General features: G+C 42.6%; 1 protein-coding gene and 1 long non-coding RNA gene across 2 annotated transcripts in view; both read left to right on the top strand.

Annotated features, from left to right (window-relative positions):
- SDE2 (SDE2 telomere maintenance homolog) overlaps positions 1 to 26,847 on the top strand; it is a 318,043-nt gene that overhangs the window by 126,307 nt on the left and 164,889 nt on the right. The gene's annotated exons all lie outside the window — the stretch shown is intronic.
- On the top strand, positions 9,805 to 17,191 carry LOC138147011 (uncharacterized). The gene is made up of 2 exons (XR_011164685.1): positions 9,805 to 10,119; positions 16,766 to 17,191. It is a non-coding gene; the product is annotated as an uncharacterized lncRNA (long non-coding RNA).

Raw genomic sequence — 26,847 nt, 5'->3', positions numbered from 1 at the left:
TTTTTCTGAAGTATAATTCTAACCATGTCAGTGTGTCATTAAACTCCGACTGCTCCATCATAGTATAATTGAGGATCAAATGTAAAATATTCTGGCTTTTGAAGCCTTTCATAATCTGGCCCCAGCCTATCTTTCCAGCCTTATTGTACAAAAGTCTCCTCCCTACCCTCTATAATCCAGCCAAACCCGTGTCACTGTCCTTCACATTTATACAGGAATACCAAATATCCAAACGTGAATAAGAATTTGAAGTGTGACAGTACTAAGCAGAATCATGTAAAGAAGATAGGGATTTATATGGAAAACTTCCTGCTGAGTCGAAGTCAGAGACAATTTGTTTTTTCATTGTACGGAAATATAGACGAAGTCAGAGACAATTTGTTTTGTTTTTTCATTGTATGAAGTGAATATAGACAGAAATACATGAATTCTACTGAAAAGCTGTTGTGTTCACTGACTGTGTTATTTGATTGTTGTATCATGTCTTTCAATAAAAAAGTATCCAAAATCAACCTGAAATATTGGCTAACTACATTGATCAAATGGAAGTCCAATTTGTCTCTCAGCATATACATAGGTTTCTTTTCCCCTCAAAAATAAGGATGCATATTCAGTTATATTGTTTTCAAAGGCAAAAATGTTTTAAAAATAACATTAAAAACTAAAATGAAAATATTTAAAATTATCACATCACCTTTTCGCTCATATTTTTAATTTCTTTTTTTGTATCTTATAATATACATAATATATTAATATTAATAGTATTAGGGCAGCTAGGTGTCACAGTGGATAGAGTATCAGGTATGGAGTCAGGAAGACTCATCTTCCTGAGTTCAAATCCAGTCTCAGACACTAGCAGTGTGACCCTGGGCAAGTCACTTAACCCTGTTTGCTTCAGTTTTCTCATCTATTATAAAATGAGCTGGAAAAGAAAATGGCAAAACCACTCCAGTATCTCTGCCAAGAAAACCCCAGGGGGGGTCATGAAGACTCAGATGTGATTGAAAAACAACTGAGCAACAATTAATAGTATTTTAGTATAGTATTATATATAATAACATGGTGAATATATTTACAATATAATTTGTAAATAGATCCATATGTGTTGTACACATAGAGTAGGGCTGTATACTCAATATGTTCACATGAACATGGAAGCATTTGGAGATGACTTTATTATGCTACACTGCCCTTTTGCTTACTTAGTTTTATATCCACCTACCTATGCATTAGCTTTCCTTATGAAATAGCATGACTTTGTCAAAAGCTCATTGAAAATCTAGGTAGACTCCCCCAGTAGCATTCCCCTGATCTATCCTCTCTTGGTCCTGACAATAAAGAAGACAAGTGAGTTTCATATAACCTGTTCTTAAGGAGCCTGCCATGTTGACTCTTTGTAATTGCAGCTTCTTTATCTAGACATATCGACAAGAATCCTTTTGATAATTTATTTGAGGATTTTGCTAGTAATTAAAATTTGCTGGCCTATAATTTATGGAATCTTCTCATCCCTTTTTTTCCTCATTTAATTTTTTAAAATAATATTTTCCCAAAATTATATGTAAAAACAAGTTTAACATTTGTTTTTTTAAAAGTTTTGAGTTCCAAATTCTGTCTCTCCCTTCCCCCCTCCCTGAGGCAGTAGGCGATTTTATATAGGTTATACATGTGCAATCATGCAAAACATTTCCATATCAGTCATGTTGTGAAAGAAAACACAGACCTAAAAAAAAGCCCAACACGAAGAAAGTATCATCCTTTTTTTGAAAATGGAAACATCATTTGCCCTTCTCCTCCAGTCAATCCTGAGGTGCCCCTCTGGCTCTTTCATGTCCTTCAGCAGCCCTTGACAGCATCTCAGCAATCACCTCTGCCAGGTAGACAGATACAGCTTATTCAGGATTGGTGGCTTGAACTGATTAAGAGCAGTTAGATACTCTTGTCATCTCCCTTTCTATCCTGCATGAGCTCCCTATTCAATTCCCTATCCCCTGCTCTGAAGAGGAGCTGGGGTAGGAAATGATCAAAATGAGTTCCTCCCTTGATCAATGTCCTAAGTCTATAGATGTGAGCCTTTGGAAGCATTTGAATGCTATCTCCCCAAATAGAGTATGACCATCCTTTGTTACCTTGTTACAGGTCATGGATACCCTCACTGGTTTTTCAGGGAGTTGGACTGCCTCCAAGATGGTAGACTGGCTGACACTCTTATTGGAGGCATTGCCCCTCCCCCTGGGTCAAACCAACTTGCAGTAGAGTGGGCTTGGCCCTAGAGGGTGTAAGTCTGTGCTCTCCTAAAGCCTTCTCCTCCCCCCCCCCCCATCTTTCCCTCCCCCCCAGAATGGCTGTTTCGAGCCAAGAAGCATAGGAAGGTTGTGTGAGCTACATTTATTCTGAGGGAAGAGACGGGAGTGGACCTTCCTAGCTTGAGAGACAGACAGAAAGACAGACACAGAGACAGAGACACACACACACACAGACACGGAGAGAGACAGACAGAGGGCTGGTCTTAGAGTCAGAAGGATCTGGGTTCATGCTCTGCCTTTGAGCTCTACTGGCTGTGTGACCTTGGGCAAAGTCACAACCTCTCAGTGTTCTAGGCTAGCCAGCTAGAACTCTGCGTCTGGAATCAGGAAGACCTGAGTTCCAATCTGGTTGTAGACACTTAACTAGCTTGTGACCCTAGGTAAGTCAGTTGACCTCTGTGTGTTTCAGTGTCCTCAACTGTAAAATGGGAGTAATAACAGCACTTACCTCCCAGTATTGTTGTGAGGATCAAGTGAGATAATATTGGTAAAATACTTCGCACATGGTACAGATGTCCCAAAGGGTCTATGGCTCCACTGAAGGGAGGATGTATGGGCACAGGGAAAGATTTGTGGGAGGGAGACCAACCAGCAAGTAATTGCAATAACCTTGATGTGAGGCGATGAGGTCCTGAACCAGGGTGGTAGCAGCGTCAGAAGAGAGGACACATGTTATGAAGGTAGAATCCAAAGCTCGCTGGACATGAGAGGGTAAGAGGAAGTGAGGAGTTGCAGATGAAACCTAAGTTGTGAGCCTGGGCAATTGGGATGATGGTGGTCCCCTCAACAGTAACAGGGAATTCAGGAAGAGGAGAGAACTTGGGGGTTTAGTTTAATGAGTTGAGTTTTGTACATAACTGAGTTTAAGATGTCTCTGGGACATCCAGTTCTAAATGTCCAATAAGCAATTGGAGATACCAGCTGAAGATCAGGTGAGTTTAGGGCTGGATAAGTAGACTTACAAATCATCTGCATAGAAGTGACAATTGAATCCATGGGAGGAGGGTCTTTTGAGAATGGAGGAGACAAAGATATGTTGGCAGGTAGCAGGGGAGCAGTCAGTAGTCAGGGAGGATTTGAAGATGAATGAGGCAGTGAGGATAATAGGATAGCAGTCTTCTAGAGAAGTCAGGATGGAAATGCACGTACAGAGGTTTACTCTGGCAAGGAGAAGGGTCATTCTTCATGTGAGACAGGGGTTAAGGAGATAGTGGGGGAAAGTATCCGAATGAGAGGAAGTGGGGAAGAGGGCAGAGCAGGGAGCTCTTGGTGAATGGCCTCCACTTTTTTCAGTGGGACAAAGTTCTCATCAGAGAAGGTGACGGGAAGGAAGTAGTAAGGATTTAGGGAGGAGATAAAAAGTTTGCAAAAGCTGTTGTAGGTGGGATGGTGGGTAAATCAAGGAAGCATAAAAGGGCTGCCTTGCCACGGCGACGACCCAGTTGAGATTGCACAAAATAAATTTGCAGTAGACTCAGTTATCATAGTTTCAAGATTTTCTTCAGCTATGTTCATTGAAGACAGGTTTGGCAATTTGAAGGCATAAGGGGCCAAAGAATAGAAAGAAAGAGTGTAAAGTGGTTCACCCCACAGATCAAGATGGGGAAAGCGGGGAGTGTGGTCAGTGTGGGGGTGATGGCCTGGGAGAGGACTGAGGGCTTGAAGGTCATGCGAGGATGAGGAACAAGATGAGGGGCAGCAGAGTATAGAGAGAAGTGGAATGATGCCAGACTGTGATCAGATGAAGGCATTTCAAACTTCACCAACAATGAAGGAATGTGTTTGTGGGCGACGTCAAGATTAAAGGATGCCCTTCTCTTCGTGCTGCTGAAGTGGGGGCGAGTGGCTGGCCATGTGAAATGGATGAGTTGATGAACTGGAAGGTTAGAGTGTTTGAGGAAGGAAAGAAAGAGAAAGAAAGAAAAGAAGGAAGGAAGGAAGGAAGGAAGAAAAAAAGGGAGAAAATAAAAAAGAAAGAAATGTTGTACACCTACAATATATAATACACATGTGTGTATACACACACACACATATATACACATAATATATACATATATTAAAGTTCGCTGGCCTATAATTTATGGAATCTTCATATCCCTTTTCCCCCCCCCATTCAATTTTTTAAAATAATATTTTCCTCAGTTACATGTAAAAACAAGTTTAACATTTGTTTTTTTTTTAATTTTGAGTTCCAAATTCTTTTCCTCTCCTTGCCCTTCCCCCTCCCTGAGAGAGTAAGCAGTTTTATATAGGTTATATGTGTGCAATCATGCAAAACATTTCCATATTAGTCATGTTGTGAAAGAAGACACAGGCCAAAAAAAAGCCCATATTCACTTGCAGAATGTACATGTATGTGTGCATATACATACATGCATACACAAGCACACTATACATTCTATATTGTATGTACATGTATATAATACACATATTTTTTCTATATGTGTGTATGTATGTGTTGATATTCCCTAGTACAAAGCCAGGAGTTGCAGAAGGAAGACTGGGAGCCAGACACTGAATTCATTGACGAAAGGAGAATTATTTATGAGGTCAGTAAGTGACAGCTCTGAGAATTTTGACTGGATGGTAGATATGGATTGAGTAAACTTCAGAGGACAGAGTGGTGGTGGTACAGAGTGAGCCTGGAAGGAGCCCTGGGGAGCAAGGCCTTTTCTGATGCTCCCACCCGGATCATAGAGGCAGCTAGATGGTGCAGCTGAGAGAACGCTGGCCCTGGAGTCAGGAAGGTCTGAATGTGAATTTGCCAGCAGATGCAGCTGTGGGACCCTAGGCTAGTCACTAACCTCTGCCTCAATTTTTCCAACTGTTAGATGGGGATCATGAAAGCACCTACCTCTGGGGGCTGGGAGGATCAAATGAAATAATTATAAAGTGCTTAGCACACGGTGGGCACTCAATAAGTCCTTGTTTCCTCCCCCCTCCAGTGAGTTGGAAGAGGGAATGAATGAAAGCACAACCAGTGATAGAAAAGATGGCCAGGATAATGAATAGAGAGCCCTCCTCCCTTGGAGTTACAAAGATCTATCTGGGTTCAAGTCTTACCTTTGTCTGTGTGACCCTTGGCAAGTCACTTAACCCCTCTGTGCTCTTGGTGACAGTGTCTGTAAGCTGCAGAAAATGTGCAGATCTGCATCCCTGTAGCAGCAAGCACCCCAGCATCCCCAGGGTGGCTGCTCACACAGGTTCTTAGATCTGCTTTGATAAAGGAAAGCAACTCAAAATGGGTTAACAAGCTTACTTTAATCAGTCAGACATATATCTTTACCTAGTTCAGGGGAAAGAGGTCAGCACCCCGAACTTCAGAATATACAGACAGAATTATCAAGACAGAAACAGATCAAGTAGACAGATTTCAAACTGTCCAACCATTACATCCATACCCAATTAACATCTGGGTTTCAAAGGGGGGGGAGGGGCTCTGGACAACGGCTTCCCATAATCCAGATCAAATCACAGAACACTTCTCAAAGTGAGCCCCAAAACAAAGCCTCACATCAGGGCTTATATAGCCTTCTCTTGGCTCAGAGAATGTAACAACCTTTTGGACTCACTGGCCAATCAAAAAGTATCTACTGAAAAACAAGCCTCCCACCCCAGGCTCCAGGTGCACTTTAGCCTAGGGGCAGGGAAGATCTTTAAAATTTACATTCCCATTACAATCCCCAAGAGGGAGCTGAGACCCCTGGGCAGGGTCCCTGCAATAGGCTAGGGATGCCAAGAGGGAAAGAAGGCCCTCCCAGCCCCCAGGGAGCTGACCACATTCTGCTTGGGGGACACAATATATACAGATAGAAGTAAATGCAAAGTATGGACAAAGGAATACAATGTATTTTCTTTCTTTTTAATTTTCTCTTAATGGAATGAAACAATCGTTTCCACAGTACAATAAAAAAATGACTGTTCATGAAACTGCAGATCTACTGTGCACAGCTTGTTATTCCTTTCAAATAAATATACAACAAAATTATCCTGTCAATTCCCCACCCCCCACCCAGAGATGGCCACCATTAGACACAAATAGGCATATGTAGGTTAAATCATTCTGAACGGACTTGTATTTATCAGTTCTGGATGCAGAGTCTTTCTTCATTTGTCCTTTGTAGTTAATTTGGGTGTTATTATAATAGACAAATAATGTATTTGCTCAAAGTCATTCTTAAAACAGTGTTGCTGTTACTATACACAACGTTCTCTTGGTTCTGGTCATTTCGCTCTTCATTATTTCATGTGTCTATCCGTGTTTTTCTAAAATCAAGCTCATCATTTCCCATAGCACAATAGTATTCCATCACAATCACGTACTAGGACTTGTTCAGCCATTCCTCGTGGATGGGCAATCCCTGCTATTTCCAGTTCTTTGGCTCAAGAAATCAATCCATTGAGCAGTTACTGTTACAATCCATTGAGCAGCTACTACGTGCCAAGCAAAGAAGTATGGAGAATTCAACAGTCCCTACTTGCAAGGGGTCAGCACTTTTAAAAGGGCAGACAAGTGGGTCAGCGTAGGATGCAAACTATGTTTTGAAGAAAGATGGGACTTTTCAAGAAGTGAGGATGGGGGGAGAGAGCTTTTTTTGACAACTTAAAAGAAAAATTTGGCTCTTTTTTTTTTTGGAGGGGGAAGGAAGGGCAATTGGGATTAAATGATTTGCCCAAGGTCACTGCGCCACCTAACCATCCCAAGGGGAGAGAGCTTTGCAAAGCCACATTGGTGGGGAGTACTCCTGGACCAGCCTGACTGGACCAGAGGATAAACGAATATTATGAAGCACTTAAATCAAGCTGCGGTCCCTGCCCTCAAGGAGTTCACATTCTTATTAGGGAGACTGGGTACAGACAATACAGACACAGTGTGAGTGAGAGGGATCTTAGAGGGAGAACATTAGTGGGGTGGGGGAGGGAGAAGGAAGAGGACCGAGGTGCCAGAGCCAGATTGTGATGGGTTCTAGTTGCTGATCAGTTGTATTTTGTCTCAGGGGCAATAGGGATCAACTGAAGATTTTTGAGCAAGGGTGTGGCATGGTCAAATTATGTTTTGGAAATCTCAGTTTTGTAGTTGTGCACAGTTGTGTAGTTGTGTGTCAGTTTGTGTAGCTGTGTAGATCTGCAAGGGACAAGACTGGAGGCAGGGGCACTTTGTAGAGAGCTGTCATACTAGTCCGAACGAGGAGCCATGAAAGTCTGAACTTGGGTTGTAGCTATGTAAGTGTGGAGAAGGGGGCAGGTAGAGATACTGCACATGTGTGTGAGACTGGGCCGCTGATCGAATATGGGGAATGGAGGAGAGGAGTCAACGATATCTCCAACCTTGGGAAGGGGGTTCCGAAGGATGGTGCCAGCTGAATCCCATTTCAGCCATTTTCCTTGATGGTTGTGCATCTAATCCCAGGATGTCATTAAAATTTCATCTTACACATTTTGAATGAATCTTTCTGACTCATCACCCCAAATAGTAACAGATAACCTGCATGGGAGGGAATCCTGGGAATTCATTGGCAGTTAAAAAAAAGCTTAAGTCACGGTGGGACAGCCTTTATTGAAGGCCTTCCTGCTTGGAGTTCTCATATTTCTCTATCAATGAGCTCTCCAGATATGTTTTCGGCACAACCTCCCACGTTCTCCTGGCTCTTCTTCCCTGGGTTGAAAATATTTCATAAAAAAAGGTTTTTTTTTGTTGTTGTTATTTAGATATCAGAATCTCCGGATTCTGAAGCATTTGCCTTTGTATGGATTGAGGAATATCCTTGGGAAGCCTGGGCTCCAGATAACATATCTATGGGCTCAGGTGGTCTCTGGGCAGGGCTGCCTGGCTGGGACTTGGAAAGTGCCAGTGAGTATGTATTGGGAGCTGCTCTTTCCGGGGGTTACTGAAGCTGAGGCCAACCCAGGTCATGTACCTGAGTTGTGTGTTCTGGGGAAACCCGACTCTGCACAGCAGATCTTCATCGGAGACACCAAGCTAGGCTATGGTTGGAAAGCATGAGCAGACAGAGGGGCCAAGGTGTCTGACCCAAATGGAAGGTGACAGCCGGCCCCGTGGGACACTGAGGTGACCTTCTACAGATGCTGAACTGTCTGACTTGTAATAATAATGACTGCTAGCATTTGTGTAATGCTTAAAGTGGCAAAGTGTCTTCAAATATTACCTTATTTTGTCCCCACAACAACCCTGGGAGATAGTGCTATTATTATCCCCTGCAGATGGGAAGGGGACTGCTCCGTGTTGCAGTGGACACAGGGATGGAGACTCATTTCCTGAGTTCAAATCTGGCCTCAGGGCTGAATGTGGAATCTTGGGTCCTGAGTTCGAAGCAGCTTTGCTGCTGACCACCTGTGTGACCTTGGGGAAGTCTCTTAACCAGCCTCCTAGGCCCTGGTTTCTTTATGTCAAATAAAGAAGTTGAAATAGGCCCCTAACAGCTCTAGATCTTCCAGCAGGGTACCCTTCCCCCTCACCTCCCCTTTGTGATTTTCCCACAGTGATTTCCCTAAAGTGTGGGTCTGACCTGACCATGTCACAGACACTCCCCTTCCCCATGAAGTCACCAGTTCCTTATCAGCCCTGGAACAAATACAAAATCCTCTGACTGGTGTCCAAAGCCTTTCATTAACTACCCCGCCCCCCACTTTTCCAGTATTCTTAACCTTACCACCCCACCCCTTACCCCCACATACTCTTCTCTTTAGTGACCCAGGCCTTCTTGACCTTCAGGCCATTTTCTCTGGCTCTCCCCCACGCCTGGAAGGCTCTCCTTCCTCCTCTCTACCTCCTGCTCCAACCAGAATCCTACCTTCTACAAGAAGCCTTTCCCATCCCTGTTGCCCTCCCCCCCGTTTTAGTACCTTCTTTCCATTAATTCTTTCCAGTTTATCATTCATATATATAATATATATAAGATGTACATATGTATATATGTGTGTGTGTGTGTTTGTATCCCCTCTCAGTAGACTCTGAGCTCCCTGAGAGCCAGGACTGGCTTTTCCCTTTTTCTGTATTCCCAGAGCTTAGCACAGTGCCGTTCCCCTGGCAGGTACTTAATAAATGCTTATTAACAGACTGAACGTTGTGTGTTATTATCATGGTGGGCTTTGGGTGTTTGGGTCATGGCAAGAAGCCTGAGCTCTTAGAGTCTGGAGACTTGGCTTCAGGTCCCTGCCCCACACTCTGACTAGTTGGATGGCCTTGGACAAGCACATTCTCTTGGAGTTCCCTTATCTGTGAAATAGTAATGATAATACTTTTACTACTTGTCTCATAAGGCAGTTGTCAGGAAGGTGCTTTGTAATGTCAAAAGAACTCCATAAATGTGAGATGTTATTAATATTACCCAGCAGTTATTTTTGCAAAACAATTTTGTCGGAGGCAACATTACTTGGGTATGCCTGTATATGAAAGTGCTTAAGAACTGTAAGGGGAGGTCATTAATGCTGCAGGTCTCATGACGTGTGGCTGGCTCTGTGCTGGGGATCAGATAAAGAGAACACTAGGGACCTGCTTCTTGCCATCTGGGAGCTCAGTCAGAGGATCAGGTGATGGGGCTCAGAGCTAGAAGGGGCCTTACAAACAATCTCATAGAAGATCATGGGCTGGCAGGGACCTTGCAAGTCACCTAGTTCAACCTCCTCCTTTTACAAGTCAGCAAACGTGACCTGCTATATTCCTGGAGCTGTGCTAAGTGATAAAGGTCTGTACCAGGGTGTTCTGAAGCGGCAGAGGAGAGAAGGGGAGATATTCCAAAGGTGTCATAATGGTGGCATCAGCAGGCAATGACAACTTTTTTGGATATGAGAGGTGAGAGAGGGTGAGGAATTGAGGATGACCACTAGGTTGAGAGCCTAGGTAACCGGGAGAGTGGTGGAAATAAGGAAACCGAGGCCCAAAGTGGGACTTGCCTGTGGCCACAGAGCTAGTCAATAGATGACCACTTGTCAGATATATTACAGCAGATTCCTTTAGGATCTGGGTTGGATTTGATGGTTGTCTCTTCTAAGACTCAGATTCTGGTATTCTGTGACCTGCCAGTGGTGACATTTGGACACGGGTCTTCTTGACTCCAATCCCAGTACTTCCTCCACTAGGTCATCTGTCCTGGGATGTACAGACAGCCTCAAGTACTGAACAAGCCCTGAATGGGCAGGTAAGGGTGCTCATCAGGGGGGCCGGGGGTCCAGCACTGAGGGACAGAAGGAGGCAGGGAGGAAGGGAGGGATAGCACATTTCTCGAGGCAAGAGACTAGGGAACCACAGAAAGATGTCTTAGGTCTCAATCCACTTTGTCGTTCATTCAAACATGGCAGCTTCAGGTCTTTATCAAAATTGACTTAGGGGGTCTTGATTGTAACCCCTCCTCTTTGACCTTAATATGGGGAGTAGGAACATGGACACCTCCACACACCTAACCCCCTCCAGTCCTTGCTCCCCGCATACACACTGTAGTAGGTTGTGATAGAAGAAAAAAGGGGAAAAGTAATCGCTGCCAGGACTGGGCATCCATTTACAGTTATCATGCCAGTCAGAGAGGGAGGTAATTCAGGATTCGATGTAGCAGATGCCAAGCAGTCTTGGGTACCAAGGAGGGAAGGGAGGTCCTTTGATGGCCTAGAGTAACCTCAGGTGAAAGCCTTGAGACCAAGGCCCCTTAAACCAATTTTAAGGAGCTGGCAGACCTAGGAAGGAAGTGAGGTTCAGGGCAGTGTAAGCCTTGGGGCTGGAGTCCAGGAACCTTCCCTACACCCTTACAAACCTCTCTGTTCAGGATGGGCAGGGCAGGGGAAGCCATTAGGTTACTTTAAGTCAATATTCTCCCTTCTCCCCAGCCTCAGCAAGGGTGTGGTTTGGTGTGGAGCCCACATCCCTGTATCTGGGGCGTGTGTGTATGTGCATGTATGCACTGAACAGGGAGAGGTGGAACAAAAGGGTAGAGAAGACCCAGGAGAAGGGGCCCCCAATAGAATGTAAGCTCTTTGAGGGCAGGGAGTGCTTCATTTTTGTTTTTGTAGCCCCATCACATAGCATAGCACCTGGCCTGGATTAGGTGCTAGATAAATGGTTATTGATTGACTGATTGAGGTTTGATGGGAAAGGAATGGGAAAGGAAAGACTTAAGAAGGGGTGGGGGCTTCCTGCAGGCTGGGGAGAGATACTGATTAGTGGCCTGTCAAATGAGGGGATCTGGTTAGATGACCTCTTCTATCCCCGAGGCCCTGTGACTCAAAGGGCAGCTTTGTGTCTTTACATGCACACACATATGAATACATGCAGACATGCACACATAGGAAAGGTGAGCACTGAGGCCAGCTGTCACCCATGGAGGGAGGGGATAGACCCTACAGAAATAATTGAGATCTGCAAGAGGCAGTGCTCCATTCTGGCCACCAGAGGGCAGGCAGGGTCCACTCTGCAAGCCTGTCTGGCTCCAACAAACCTTTGGTTGGGCTTGGTCTTGCTTTTATTGGAGAAGGGAGAAGGGAAGGATGGCTTCTCATTGGCACAGTCCCAAACCATCACCTACCACCACCAACCCACCAAACAGGGAGACATTATCTTCCTCCCCACACCCCCATATCTGCCCCTCTTCCTGACTTTCTTATGTCCATTGAGGGCACCACCATTGAGGGTTATTCATGTTTGACGTCTAGGGGTTATCCTCAGTTACCCATACTGCTTCTAATCAGCCAATTGTGCAGTCTTGTTGATTCAGCCCCCACAAAATCTCTTGACTCTGTCTCCTCTCTGCTCATACCACAGCCATGTAAAGCAAGCCCTCACATCTTCCTGCCTCTTGTGGTAGCCTCTCCGTTCACCCTACAAAGCTGCCAGATTAATATTCTTAAAACACAAGTCTCACCATGTCACGGGCTATCTTTTGCCTCTGGGCAATAGAGACTCCTCTATTCAGAGTTTAAAGCTCTTCATATTCTGGTCCAAATCTATTTTTTCAGGCTGGTTATAGGGTATTTTCTTTCATATATCCCATATCCCAGTCAAACTGGCCCATTTTCTGTTCTCCATGCCTGACATTCTTTTTCCTTATTCTGAAGTTTTGCTAAGGCTGCCCTCCTTGCATGGAATGCCCTTCTTCCTCACCTCTTCAAACTCCTAACTCTCTTCAAGGGTCAAATCAAATGCCCCTTCCTCCAGGAAACTTTTCCTAAATCCTACATTTATTAGTGGATCTTGCTGAAATTATTTTGTACCTATTTTGTATTGAATTCTCTTGTTTCCTTTCTAGCAAAATGCTAACCCCTTGAGGGAGAGGATCAGTTAATTTTTGTCTCTGTATACACAGTGCCTAGCACATATTAGGAGATTAATAAATGCTCCCGTTGAATTATATTATAGCCGTGGGCTATGTGGGAATGAAATATAAACAAACTCATTTGCAAAATCCTATTCGTGAGGATTATAAGATTACTGTATCATCTCACAAAATCACACACAGCGGTAATGATTATAATGGAATACTATTGTGCTATAAGAAATGATGAGCAGGATGCTTTCAGAAAAACTGGAAAGACAGAAACTGATGCAGAGTGAAGTAAGCAGAACCAGAACATTGTACATAGTAACAGCGATATTGTACAATGAACAACTGTGAATGACTTAGCTCTTCTCAGCAATACAATGATCTAAGACAATTCCAAAATACTCAAGATGAAATATTCTATCTCCCTCCAGAAAGAGAACTGACAGAGTCTGAATGCATAGCTCTAATTTTTACTTTATTTTTTCATGGTTTTAATTTTTTAATCTGTGTTTTCTTTCACAACATGACTAATGTAGAAATATGTTTTTCATGATTACGCATATATAATCTATATCAAATTGCTTACTATTTTAGAGGAAAGGGAGGGAGGAAATTTAGAACTCAAATTTTTTAAAAAAATGAATGTTAAAAATAGTTTTCACATGTAATTGGGGAAAAAAATAAAATGTCATTCAAAAAATCTCTCTCACACACACACACACACACACACACACCATTGAGAAGACAAATCTGCCCAGGGCTTACTGGGACAGGTAATTCATTTTAATTAAGTGTAATAAGTGACTCTTATTACTGCATGTTGCCATATTGCTCTCCAAAATGTTCCCCTCTGCAGCCCTACCAATAGAGTGCCTATTTCCTCAGAAAACTGCTATCCTTGAACTTTTTAATTTTAAAAATATTGCTACAATTCTAGGGGGTGTAGCAGCAAGCACCCCAAGCATCCTCAGGATTTGCTGCCAACACAGGTTCTTAGATCTGCTTTGACAAAGGAAAGCAACTCAAAATGGGTTAACAAGCTTACTTTAATCAGTCAGACATATATCCTTTACCTCGTTCAGGAGAAAAAGGTCAGCACCCCGAGCTTCAAAGTATACAGGCAGAATTATCAAGACAGAAACAGATCAAGAAGACAGCTTTCCAAGCTGTCCAACCATTACATCCATACCAAACAACATGTGGGTTTCAACATCTGCGTTTTTCAAAGGGGGGGGGGGGGGCCCTCTGGACAATGGCTTCCCAGAATCCAGATCAAATCATAGAACACTTCTCAAAGTGAGCCCCCAAAACAAAGCTACACATCAAGGCTTATATAGCCTTTTCCTGGCTCAGAGAATGTAACAATCTTATTGACTCACTGGCCAATCAAGAAGTATCTACTGAAAAACAAGCCTCCCACCCCAGGCTCCAGGTGCACTTTAGCCTAGGGGCAGGGAAGATCTTTAAAATTTATATTCCCATTACAGGGGGTAGACTAAGGTCATCTTAATTTGCATCTGCCCATTAAACAACAACAAAATGGATTAAACATACACTTGCAACCATTTATAAATTTCTATGAATATGTCCATAAAAGTTCATCAGTCATTCTCTCTTTCTGTTCTTTGTTCACCTCTGTTATATGTTTTTAATGTCCTACAACAGGTGTGTATATCTTATTCTTCTAGTTTGACTTTGTTTCCTTTTGCTTTGTATAAATCTTTTCACATTTCTTTGTATTCCTCATATTTTTCATTGTTAATGGCAAGGCAGTATTTCATTCCACTGATTCAGAGGTGATAGTGGACAGATCACAGCTAGAGTAATGTGTTCAGTTCTGAGCATTCCATTTTAGGGAGGACGTTGACAGGCTAGACTGTGCTCAGAGGGAGGAAAGTGGAGGAAAGGATTGGTTTGTGGAATGTTTAGCCTGGAAAAAACACCTGGGGAGATTGTAATCTGTGTCGTCAAGTATTTGAAGAGCTATTATGGGGAATCAATCAATCAATAAACATTTATTAAACGCCCACTATATATATATATACATATATACCAGGCACATTCTGCCAAGCACTGAGGAAAAGAGATTAGATGTGTTTCTCTGAATGACCTTCCATCTACCACCTCTACTCTGAAGATCACATCTTTGTTTCTTCAGCCACCTCTGAGCTTTGGACATGCCGTTGCTTATGCCTGGAATGCTCTCCCTGTTCACCCTTTTGGAATCCCTATGCCCTTTAAGGCTCAACTCAAGTGCAACATGTCATGAAAGGCCTTCCATGATCACTCCCAATTGTTAAGTCCTCACCGCCCAAATAGTTACATTTTCTATATTTGTATTGATTTATCTTTATATCAATTGTTCACACTCAGAAGAATGGAAGTTACTTGACATCAGGACTGTCTTGTGTATGTCTTTGTACTCACAGTGCCTGGTACCCAGAAGGTGCTTAATAAGTGCTTGTTGAATTGAACCACTTAGACTCTGAGGACAGAGCTAGAAACAAGTACAAGTTGCAAAGGATCAGATTTAAGCTTAATTGAAGAACATTTCTCCAAGATCTGAGTTAGCCAAGAGGGGAGTGGATTGCCTGGATCCCCCTCCAAGATCTAGTTGACTGTTGGGATCTGTTGGGAAGGATTCCTGCTCAGGTTCCGGTTGGTCTAGATGGCATCTTAGGGCTTCCAACTCTGAGATTCTGCCTGTAATATTTATTAAGCACCTACTGCACTCAAGGTCCTATGATAGATACTGCGCTACAAAGGTTAGAATGAAACAATCCTTGACCTCAAAGAGCTTATATTTTTCTCGGGGGAGGGGTATCAAGCATTTATTAAATACCTAATATATGCCAGCTGATGTGCTAGGTGCTTTATAAACATGTCTCATTTGATCCTCAGAACAACCCTGTGAGGTAGATGCTAGTATTTTCCCTATTTTGCAATTGAGGAAACAGAGACAGGCAGTGGTTAAGTGCCTCTCAGAGTTACATAGCTAGTAAATATCTGAGGGTGAATTTGAACTCAGGTCTTCCTGACTCTAGGCCCAGCACCTGGCAATATCTAGCTGGGGAAGGGTAGGAGGTGGGGGCAGGGAGAGGGGCCACAGTGCAACCTATGCAAATTCAAAGTTATTAGAAGAGGGAGAGAGCACTGACCATTGGGAGTGGGAGTGGAGGGGTCAAGAAAGGCTTCCCATATGAGGTGGTTAAGGAGGAGGGAGATTGGATTTCCCTCCTCCAGGTTCAGCTGATGCAGTCACCTAAGGTCATCACATCTCCTGTCCCCGCATCCCACACTAACCACATCATTTAGCAGCTGAGTAAGGAGCCCAGAAGGGAAACCCCACCGAGTGGTTGGAGAGATTCCAGGCAGGAGCAAATAGCTGAACAGACACACACTTTCCAGACAGACATGAAGACAGAGAGGCAGTTACTTGAAGTCAGAACAGCGTCAAGGAGCATGACCCCTGGCAGCAAAGAAGAGAGCTAGCTATGGACTCAACAGAAAACCAGCCGTCAGTCAAGGGGCAGGGACGACCAAAAAGAGGAGAGAAAGGGCGTGACCCCCTGGAGCCAAGCCTCCTCCCACTGGAAGTTTGGTCTTCTCTCTTCTTAGGCTGGTCCACTCTTCCCACGCGTATATTTTTGGGAAAGTGTGACCCAAGTTTATGGGGTGAATGTTTGATAGCGACTGTTCTGACATTTTCGTAAAGGTCTTTTTCTTTGAGCCACTTGTGTCTACTGGCTGAGGGTTACAGGGGAGCACACCAGCGCAAGAGTGTGAGCTATGGTTTTGGGGAGCACAGGTACATAGGGCGCTCCTAAAGTCTCAAATAGCATCTGCGCTTTGAGAAACTCAACATGACAATGCAAGTGAGTTAGGAGTATTGCAGACGCTAGGGATTCTAAGAGAGATGGAGGGATGAAGAAGCAGTGCCTTCAGCGCATGGTGGGAGAGAGTTTATACAAAGGCATGGAGGTGGGAGAGGAATTCTGAGTGAATTGGCTGGAACGCAGAGTAAATGGAGGGGGATATTATGAAATAAGTATGGGAAGTTAGTTAGTTATTAGATTATAGAGGGCTTTGAATTCCTGGCTGAGGAATTTGTTTTTTGTCCTACAGACAGTAGGGAGTCACCAAAAAGTTTTGGACAGAAAAATGACAAGTTCTGATCTATGTCTTGGACAGGTAACCCAGATTATCCCAGAAGTATCTATAATGAAACTGGAAGAGGGACAACAGATGGCCATGAAGGAGAACAGGCCTGTTGACATTTGTATAATAATCCATTTTCATTGGCTGCTACAGTGGGACTATTACCTCAGTACTCAATGTACTAAATGATGAAACTCCATTGGCATTTAGAAATTTGAAGGTTGGAAGAATATCTGCCTAGCCAAATATATAGAGAAGATGGAGATAATACATACTGGAGATGATACAATTTTAAATGTGCTTTCAAGAATTAATTTAAAAAATAACCAAAGAGTATGATTCTAAAACAGTAGGAAAGATCATGAATGATACTTAAAAAACAAATCCCAACCAAAATTTAAATTAAAAAAAATTTTTTATTAAACCAAAATTAAAGATGTCAGCAACTGTTGACCTAAATGCTTTCTTTTTCTTTTTTTTTTTTTGCTTTTTGGAGGGGGGAAAGGCAGGGCAATTGGGGTTAAGTGTCTTGTGCAAGGTCAGTATTAAGTATCTGAGGCCGGATTTGAACTCAGGTCCTCCTGACTCAAGGGCAAGTGCTCTGTCCACTGTACTATCTACCTTCCCCCCTTAAGATCTTTATTAAAATGATATGCACATGCATTGAGTTTAACCTTGATGAAAAAAAAATCAGTTATAAGCAGGTTTTTACAGATGATTTTCTACAGCAACTTGATTAGTTGATAAGCATTTATTAGGTGTTTATTATGTGGCAAGCACTGTGCTAGATGCTGGGAATAGAAAGAGAAAAATGAAACATTCCCTGCCCTCAAGGAGTCCCTATTTCCACCAGGAGAAACAGCACTGCACACTTAAACAAACATATGACCTATAAAAGTTATTTCCATTGGGCATTAGTAGTGGAGGGCAACAGGAGAGGTCTCAGGTAGGAGACAGCACCCAGTGGCACTGTGAAGGAGGCAGAGATCAAGAAGTACAATGATAGGTATAGAGGCTATGAAATCCCACCATATTTATTAATTTTTAAAAAGCATTTGAGGGGGGCAGAGCCCAGATGGTAGAATAAAAGCAGGAACTTGCTTGATCTCCTGCTCCAACCACCTCCAATACCTGTAAAAAATGACTCTAAAAAAATTTTAGAGCTACAGAACCCCCAAAGTGACAGAACAAACCTCCCTCTGAAGGCAGCCTGGCAGGCCAAAAGGAAGGGTCTATCACACCGGGCTAGGAGCGGAGTGCAGTCCCACGTGAGTTGTGCCGGCCCAGACTTGTGTCCCAGACCTGCCAGAACAGACTTCAGGAGAGTAAATCACCAGCAGCTGTGGTGGTTTCTAGACTTCTCAACTCATAAACACCAAAGAGAAAGAAAAAGGTTAGTAAGGAATTCTGCTGGAACTGGGTAAAAGAATAGGGCAGTGTGGCCCCTGCCCCCAGGGCAAGGTGTGGCAGCTGAAGTTGCTGCCATGTGGCTGCCTCCAGAGCTCCTAGCCTACAGATTGTAGGGGGACAAAGTGACCATTCAGAGTGTAATCATTCTTTCTTTGACCTGCTTGGATCTGTGTCACAGTCTTGGGTGGTGGTCCTGGGGTGAGGAATGCCAATATGACAGGGCTTGTGGTGGTTGTAGAGAAGGTGCCCTCTTCATAACTCTGACAACAGCTCTGACAACTGTAAAAACTCCAGCAATTTGGGACATAGCTCTCTCCACTCTGGAAGCAGAGGTCTACTGTGGCAAAGATCTCAAAGTCAAGTAATTGGCAGGCAAGATGAACAAACACAGGAAGCACAATCAGACCACAGAAACTTTTTTTGGGGAAAAAAAGGATCAAAACATGGAACCAGAAGAAGACAACAAAGTCAGCACTCCTGTATCAAAAACTTCTAAGAAAAATATGAATTGATCACAGGCCATGGAGGGGCTCAAGAAGGATTTTGAAAATCAGGTAAGAGAAGTGGAGGAAAAAATGGGAAGAGAAATGAGAATGATGCAAGAAAATCATGAGGGGGGCGGAGCCAAGATGGCAGAGTAGAAGCACGATCTTCCCGCAGCTCCGGCTTCCACCCTCCCCAATCCATGTAAAAAGGGGACTCTAAACAAACTATGGAGCTGCAGAACCCACAAAATGACACAGAGAAGCTAACCTCCTACTGAGGACAGCCCAGGAGGCTGGCTGGAATCCAGCACAGCACTCTGGGAGCTGAGCCCAGCTCCAACCGAGGTTTTAGCCCCGGGGCGGGCCTGACCAGCCGCGGCCAGAGGGACTCCAGAACAGCAGCAGCTGTGGCTGTTTCCAGATTTATCAACACAGAGATGCTAAGGACAAGGTGAGATGCCAGTGCAGTCTGGACTTTGGGAATAGTAAGTGGGAATGCGTGGCTTTTACCCCCAGGGTGAGAAGCCACTGAGACGCCGGCACAGCCAGCCAGCTCCATGTGGCAGCTTCAGCTCCTGGCCTGCAGAGTGAAGGGGGACCAAGCACCAGTCTGAGGGGTAATCACTCTTGCTTTAACCTGCTTGGATCTGGATTGCAGTCTAGGATGGAGGTTCTGGGGTGTATGTCCAGCTTGCCAGAGTGTGTGGAGACCTCAGAGAGGGCACCCATCTAATACCTCCGGCAGCTGAGAGAACCCCAGTGTTTGGGACGAAAGCTCCCCTGTCTGGTGGCAGAGTCCTACTGTGGCAAAAAGCCCAAAAGTCAAATCATTGAGTGGCAAAATGAGCAGGCAAAGGAAACAAAGCAGACAGAAGATTCCATCATTACACTCCTATTTTGGGGACAAGAAGGAGCAAAGCATGGAACAGGAGGAAAGCAGTGAAGTCAGAACTCCTGCACCAAAAGCTTCAAAGGAAAATACAAGCTGGTTACAGGCCATAGAGGACCTTAAGAAAGATTTTGAAAACCAAATAAGAGAAGTGGAGGAAAAATTGGGAAGAGAAATGAGAACAATGCAAGAAAATTATGAAATGAGAGTCAACAGCCTGACTGAGGAAAATAATACCTTAAAAAACAGACTGACTCAAATGACAAAGGAGGCTCAAAAAGGCAATGAGGAGAAGAACGCCTTAAAAAGCCAAATTTGCCTGATGGAAAAAGAATCTCAAAAACTCAATGAGGAAAATCATTGCTTCAGAATTAGATTGGAGCAAATGGAAGCTAATGACTTTATGAGAAATCAAGATGCTGTTAAACAGATCCAAACAAATGAAAGAATAGAAGGCAATGTGAAATAAAAGCCTCTGACCTGGAAAATAGGTCCAAGAGAGATAACTTAAAAATTATTGGACTGCCTGAAAGCCATGACCAAAGTAAGAACCTAGAAATCATCCTCCAGGAAGTTCTCAAAGAAAACAGCCCCGATGTTTTAGTACCAGAGGGCAAAATAGAGGTTGAAAGAATCCACTGATCACCTCCTGAAAAAGATCCCAAAAAGAAAACTCCTAGGAATATTATAGCCACGTTCTGGAATTCCCAGATTAAGGAGAGAATATTACAAGCAGCCAGGAAGAAACAATTTGAATATTGTGGAAACACAATCAGGATAACTCAGGATCTGGCAGCTTCTACACTGAGGGATCGAAGGGCTTGGAATATGATATTCCAGAGGGCAAAGGAGCTGGGATTAAAACCAAGAGTCACCTACCCAGCAAAACTGAGTATCATGTTTCAGGGGAAAATATGGTCATTCAGTGGAATATAGGACTTTCAAGCATTTTTGCTGAAAAAAACAGAGTTGAATAGAAAATTTGGCATTCAGATACAAGAAGCAAGAGAAGCATATAAACAGGGAAAAGGAATCATAAGGAACTTATCAAAGTTGAACTATTAACATTCCTACATGGAAAAACAATAATTGTAACTTATGAAACTTTTCTCAGTAGTTGAAGGGATTAGAAATATATATCTATATATATGTCTATATATGAGGGCATATGGGCATATGAATACATATGTGAATGTGTGTATATATGTTTACAGGTATACATAGATAGAGGGCACAGGTCCAATTTAACAGGAAGGAATGATACTTAAAAGGTGAAATTAAGATGTGAGAGAGGAATATAATGAGAGGAGATGGGGAGAGACAGATTGGGGTAAACTATCTCATACAGAAGAGGCAAGGGAAAATGGTTACAATGGAGGGGAAGAATAGGAAGGCAAAAGGGAATGGGGTCAACCTTATTCCCATTTAATTTGGTTTGAGGAGGGAGTGAAATACACACTAAATAGGGTATCTCACCCTCCAGGAGAATGGGGTGGGGAAGGGGATGAGAGGGGGGATGATAGAATGGAGGGTAGGCTGGGGGGGAGGGAGGTTGGAAGCACTCACTTTTGAAAATAGATGGGATCAAAGTGGAGAGTAGAGTGGGTGGGAGGTGAGATGGGAGGGAGGGAAGTGTAATCAGTCTTTTACAATGTATCTACTATGTTATTGTTTTGCATTAGCCACACATGTGCAACCTATACTGAACTGCATATCTTCCCAGTAGGGGTGGGTGACGTGGAAGGAGGGGAATGAATCTGGAATTGAAAGTTTTGAAATCAAATATTCAAATATGTAAAAAAAAAAAAGAAAATCATGAAAAGTGAGTCAATAGCTAAGACAATCAGGATAACACAAGACCTAAGAGCTTCTACATTAAGGGATCAAAGGGCTTGGAATATGATATTACAGAGGTCAAAGGAGCTAGGATTAAAACCACCTACCAGCAAAACTGAGTATAATGCTACAGGGGAAAATATGGTCATTCAATGAAACAGAGGATTTTCAAGCATTCTTGCTGAAAAAATCAGAGCTGAACAGAAACTTTGACTTTCAAATACAAGAATCAAGAGAAACATGAGAAGGTAAACAGGAAAAAGAAATCATAAGGAACTTATTAAACTTGAACTATTTACATTCCTATGATAAACGATAATTGTAACTCATGAGACTTTTCTCAGTATGAGGACAGTTGAAGAGAATATATATGTATATATATGTATACATACATATATATGTACAGGAGAGTGTGTGTATAAATATATATATATATGAGTATGTGTATATGTGTGTACATGTATACATAGACAGAGGGCACAGGATCAGTTGAATATGAAGGGATGATATCTAAAAAATAAAATTAAGAGGTGAGAGAGGAATATATTGGGAGAAGGAGAAAGGGAGAGAGAATAGGGGAAATTATCTCACATAAAAGAGGCAAGAGGAAACTGTTACGATGGAGGGGAAGAGCAGGAAGATGAAAGGGAATGGGTCAGCCTTTCTCTCATTGAATTTGGCTTAAGAAGGGAATAACATACACACTCAGTTGGGTATCTTACCCTACAGGAAAGTAGGGGGGAAAGGGATAAAAGGGGGGATGATAGAAGGGAGGGCAGATTGGTGGAAAGGGTAGTTAGAAGCAAACATTTTTGAAAAGGGACAGGGTCAAAGTAGAAAATAGAATAAGTGGGGGGCAGGATAGGAAGGAGGGAAATATAGTCTTTCACAATATAACTACTATGGAAATGTTTTGGGTAACTACACATGTACCACCTATACTGAATTACATGTCCTCCCAGTGGGGTTGATGAGTAGGGAAGAAGAGAAAGCATCTGGAAATCAAAGTTTGGGGGGTTTTGTGTGTTTTTTCGCTTTTTGGAGGGGGAGGGCAAGACAATTGGGGTTAAGTGACTTACCCAAGGTAACACAGCTAGTAAGTGTTAAGTGTCTGAGGCTGGATTTGAACTCAGGTCCTCCTGACTCCAGGGCTGGTGCTCTATTCACTGTGCCCCCCAACTTCCCCAAAATCAAAGTTTTAAAAACAAATGTTAAAAAGCATTTGATTCAGTGGAATGAGATGCAGCTTTGAAGGCTCTCCTCAAACAAACTGCCTCTTGAGGCTACATTCAAATTATACAAGAGTATGTCTGTGATAGTTACTACCATAGAGTTAACTTTAAAAAAAGATCTGCTAAAAGAATAGGAAACAAATTAATTGCCCCTTAGTTGGCTAAACAAGTTGTGGCACTTTCATATAAGGGAATGTTACTATGTTGTAAAAAAATGATGAATATAGGGAAGCATGGAAAAACTTATACACAATACTATCTACACAATGACAACAGTGTAAATGGAAAGAATCACCAAACCATGAAACTGAGTTCTGTGAGGTTCTTTTTTTTTTTTCTTTTTGGAGGGCAGTTCGGGTTAAGTGACTTGCCCAAAGTCACATGGCTAGCTTTTGTGTTAAGTATTTGAGGCCGGATTTGAACTCAGGTCCTTGTGATTCCAGGGCCGGTGCTCTATGCACTGCGACACCTAGCCACCCCTGTGGGGTTCTTTCTAATGGCCAAGCTTTGCCCCAGTGAGAGATACAAGAAAGCACTTTCTCCCCACTTTGAAGAGATGAGGGACCATGGGTGTGGAACACTGCATAGGATGCCAGAGTTTTTGATATATTGGTTAGCTTTTCTAAACTATTTTTCCTTCTTTTTTATTTTCTGTTATAAAGGATGCTTCTCTGGGAAGGTGAGTTTTGGGAAATACAGGTATATAAAAGCTAACATAGATAAAATTATTTTAAAGATAAAAACAAATAACATTTCAAATGAACCATAAAGCAGGAAGGCACATGCATTCCTAATGTGTTCTCCAAGGTGGTTTGAACAGAGTGCAAAGGAATTCTCTGTTAAAAAAAAGGACTTTCCACATATAACAATATATTAAATGCACTGAGGCCAGTAGACAACAAGGCTTGGACTTTTGAAAGGTGAACTTGAGCCCTTGTAGCCACAAACATATATAGGAAACTGACCCCATCATACCCCTTGACCTCCAGGGCTTGCAAATCTAGAAACTGCTGACAGTAAACCTCCAGTGGGGGAAATCATTCTCTCCCTACTGGTTTAAACAGAGATCTTACCTTGTTCCCTGCTGAAGAGCTCATTTGCTCTTGTGCATTCTTTGGTATATTTTAACCTGTTGAACTTCTCTGGTTTCTATTTTTTTTTTTTGCTTGGATAAATGAGTTTGCTCTCTATTCGTTGTTCATGATGGTCTTTTGTGTAACCAGCATTTGGTGGAAAGGGGTTAAGTGAATGAGTGTAAGCTAAAGGTTATTCTCTCCTTTAAGAGTGATCAGAGAAGTAGCTTTCCAGATTCATATCCTTAGACTAGAGATTTTTCAAGGGGTGCTAGATAGATTTAGTTTTGGCCTGACGTTCCTATTGGATAGTGGAAGGGAAATCACCCAGTCTCAGTGGCCAGATGGCTATCGGTGGTGCTGTTATGGTGCTTGGACTACTCCCTTCTCCTTGGAGACAGAGTGAACAAGATTGGATCTCAAATTATATCTGTCCCTGCTACCCTAAAGCAACATCTATATATTTAGATAGTTCCTACACATGTCCTACACATAAACTATATTTTTTGCAAGTGGAATTATTTTTCAAATGAACTTAGTTTGCAGCAAATGCATTTGTAAAGTGAAGAATCTTTTTTGTGAAGTGAATAATCTATTTTGTAAATCCAGACTTTCAGACATGAGGCTTTTGTTAAAGTAGGACAAAAGTATAAAGTGCTTTAAGCTCTTCTGGCTGAAGAACCCAGGGAATAAAAAGTCCCTTTTATTGCTTGTTAAGCATGGGGATGGCATATGTAAGTGTGAGTGGGGAGAGTCTGATCCAATGCCATGTGCTGTATTGAAATGAGGCAAGCTGCTCCGGACAAGACAGAATAGAAGAGAGATGAGCCCGGGCAGGGTGCCAAAAGCCCACAATCAGAAGATGGTCAGAGGCACAAGGCACATGGTCCAGCATTGTAAAGACAAGCTTCGTCTTTACTACTTCTAGCTTCTCCCCTCTCCTATTTGCCTTGCATCCAGCTGCCAAATAAATAAGAAGTCGGGTTGACCATTTCACTCCCATATTCTAAAAGTTTCAATGTCTCCCTGTTCCCTCTAGGATGAGGATGTAAATTCATCAGCCTCACATTAAACTTTTCAAGAAAAAAAATATGACCCTAATCTATCTTTCTTAGATGTAGCCAGGTGGTATGGGAGACAGAGTATGAGCCTTGGAGTTTGAAAGACCTGAGTTCAAATCTAGTCTCAATTCAAATCTGGCTATGTGACTTCACCTTTGTCTGCCTCTGTTTCTTCAACTGTAAAATGTGGATACCTTCCAAGGTTGTTAGGAAGAACCAGAGGTTTCCAAACTTATTTGGCCTACTGCCTCCTTTTTAAAAAAAAATTGCTCAGCACCCTCCTGGAAATCTACTTCCTTTAAAGCTTTAACTTTTTCTAAAAAATTTGTGTCATTTAAAAAATATATAAAATATATTTTTGAAAAATGATGCATCTTAAATTTAATACTTTATTGTACATTTGTGGGTTTTTAACACATTAAAATTTTGATGATGCAATATTGTGTCATGTAACCATTTATTATCATATTGTAAACAAGTTATTACATGCACATATTCCTGCAGATGCATGCTGTACTTCCCCACAATTTGTGACTTGCTTGCCTGACAACATTGGCTTGTTAAAACCTCTTGGCGGACTTGACCACTGATGGGTTTTAACTTGCATCTTGTGTGTTTATTTGGAAAAGAATGTAATCACTATGACTGTACTTCTGTTGCACAACAGATGAAACATGTACAAACGGTTTTTCAGAACTTTCTTCTCTTCTTTCCTTATGCTTCCACCGCCCCCTTATTTTTATTCAACATCCCTCAATTGCATCTAAGGCCACTGCTGCTCCTCTGCATCGGTCCAGCATCACCCACCTCCGGGGGGCGGTATCACCCACTTTGGGAACCTATGGGAAGAACAAATGAGATAGTATTTGTAAAGCACTTAGTATAGTGGCTGGTATATAGAAGGCACTTAATAAACGCTTGTTTCCTTCCTTTCTACACCATGATGTTAGACAGTGAGATCCACATAGCTCTTTTTTTTTTTCTTTTTGAAGGGTCAATTGGGGTTAAGTGACTTGCCTAATGTCACATGGCTAGTAAGTGTTGTGTCTGAGGCTGGATTTGAACTCAGGTCCTCCTGACTCCAGGGCCAGTGTTCTATTCACTGCACCACCTAGCCGCCCCCATGTGGTTCTTTTTAATGAGGAACTGGGATCATTGGTCACATATACTTTCATGTCTTAAGGTAAATATCATATCATAATAGAATATGGAAACTGGGCGTATCCCCAGTCAGTAGCAGCTAAAGGATAAGCAGGTGGCTAATGTCTTGTATATGGCAGCTAGATGAGTCAGTAGATAGAACACCAGCCTTGGGGTTAGGAAAACCTGAGATCAAATCCAACCTCAGATATTTACTATCTGTCTCATTTTCCTGGTCTGTAAAATGAGCTGGAGAAGGAATGGCCATATCTGTAGTTTTCAGTCTAATTCTTTTTCTACTATAATATATCTCCTTTCCTTCAATATGATGATTATTCATTACTGTGTGCAAGGCACTCTGCTAAGTGCTGTACATATGAATACAAGCAAAAAGAAAGACAGTCTCTGTCCTCAAGGTGCTTGCATTCTAATAGGGGAAGACAACACTTAAAAAGGGAACTGGAAAGGAGGGGACCACCTCAAGAGACAGGCAAGAGGGCAAGGTCCTGAGAGGAATCTGAAGAGTTACAGGCTGAAGACCCACGGTCGGCATGGGTCCTTCTTCAAACAGATGAACTCAACAATGAAAGGAGGGGATGAAGGAGGGGAAGCCACTTCAAGGGCAAAACTTTTCTATGGCCACTTTAAATTCTATAAGAACTCATTTTTAGGGTTCCCTCTGATGTGATGTGCCCTTTGAGAATAAAGGTGGATTCTCCCTTCTCTGTCTGGATCATCTAAGTGAAACCTCAGTGAAATCTGTGCTTTCCCAAGCATTACCTATCAGCTCCCCTGTAAGTACTGAGGCTAACAGGTATCAAGCATAGAACAGGTTTTATTTAGAATAATAAAGGACACAGAAGGGATTCATATCTAAGTCCTCCCCTCCTGTCCTCTCCTCTCTCCTTCCTTTCTCTTTTTCCTTGAACCTCTCTGCCTTCCCACAGACCTATCCAGTCCTTACGGAGTAGTTAGAACTCCTCAGCAGA

The sequence above is a fragment of the Petaurus breviceps genome, unplaced genomic scaffold (genome assembly GCF_028583685.1).
Source record: "Petaurus breviceps papuanus isolate PSGF00001 unplaced genomic scaffold, PetGlider_PUasm1.0 90778, whole genome shotgun sequence".
In the NCBI taxonomy this organism is placed as follows: domain Eukaryota; kingdom Metazoa; phylum Chordata; class Mammalia; order Diprotodontia; family Petauridae; genus Petaurus; species Petaurus breviceps.
The sequence above is the reverse complement of the archived record's forward strand: the minus strand, read 5'-3'. Positions and strand labels throughout refer to the sequence as shown.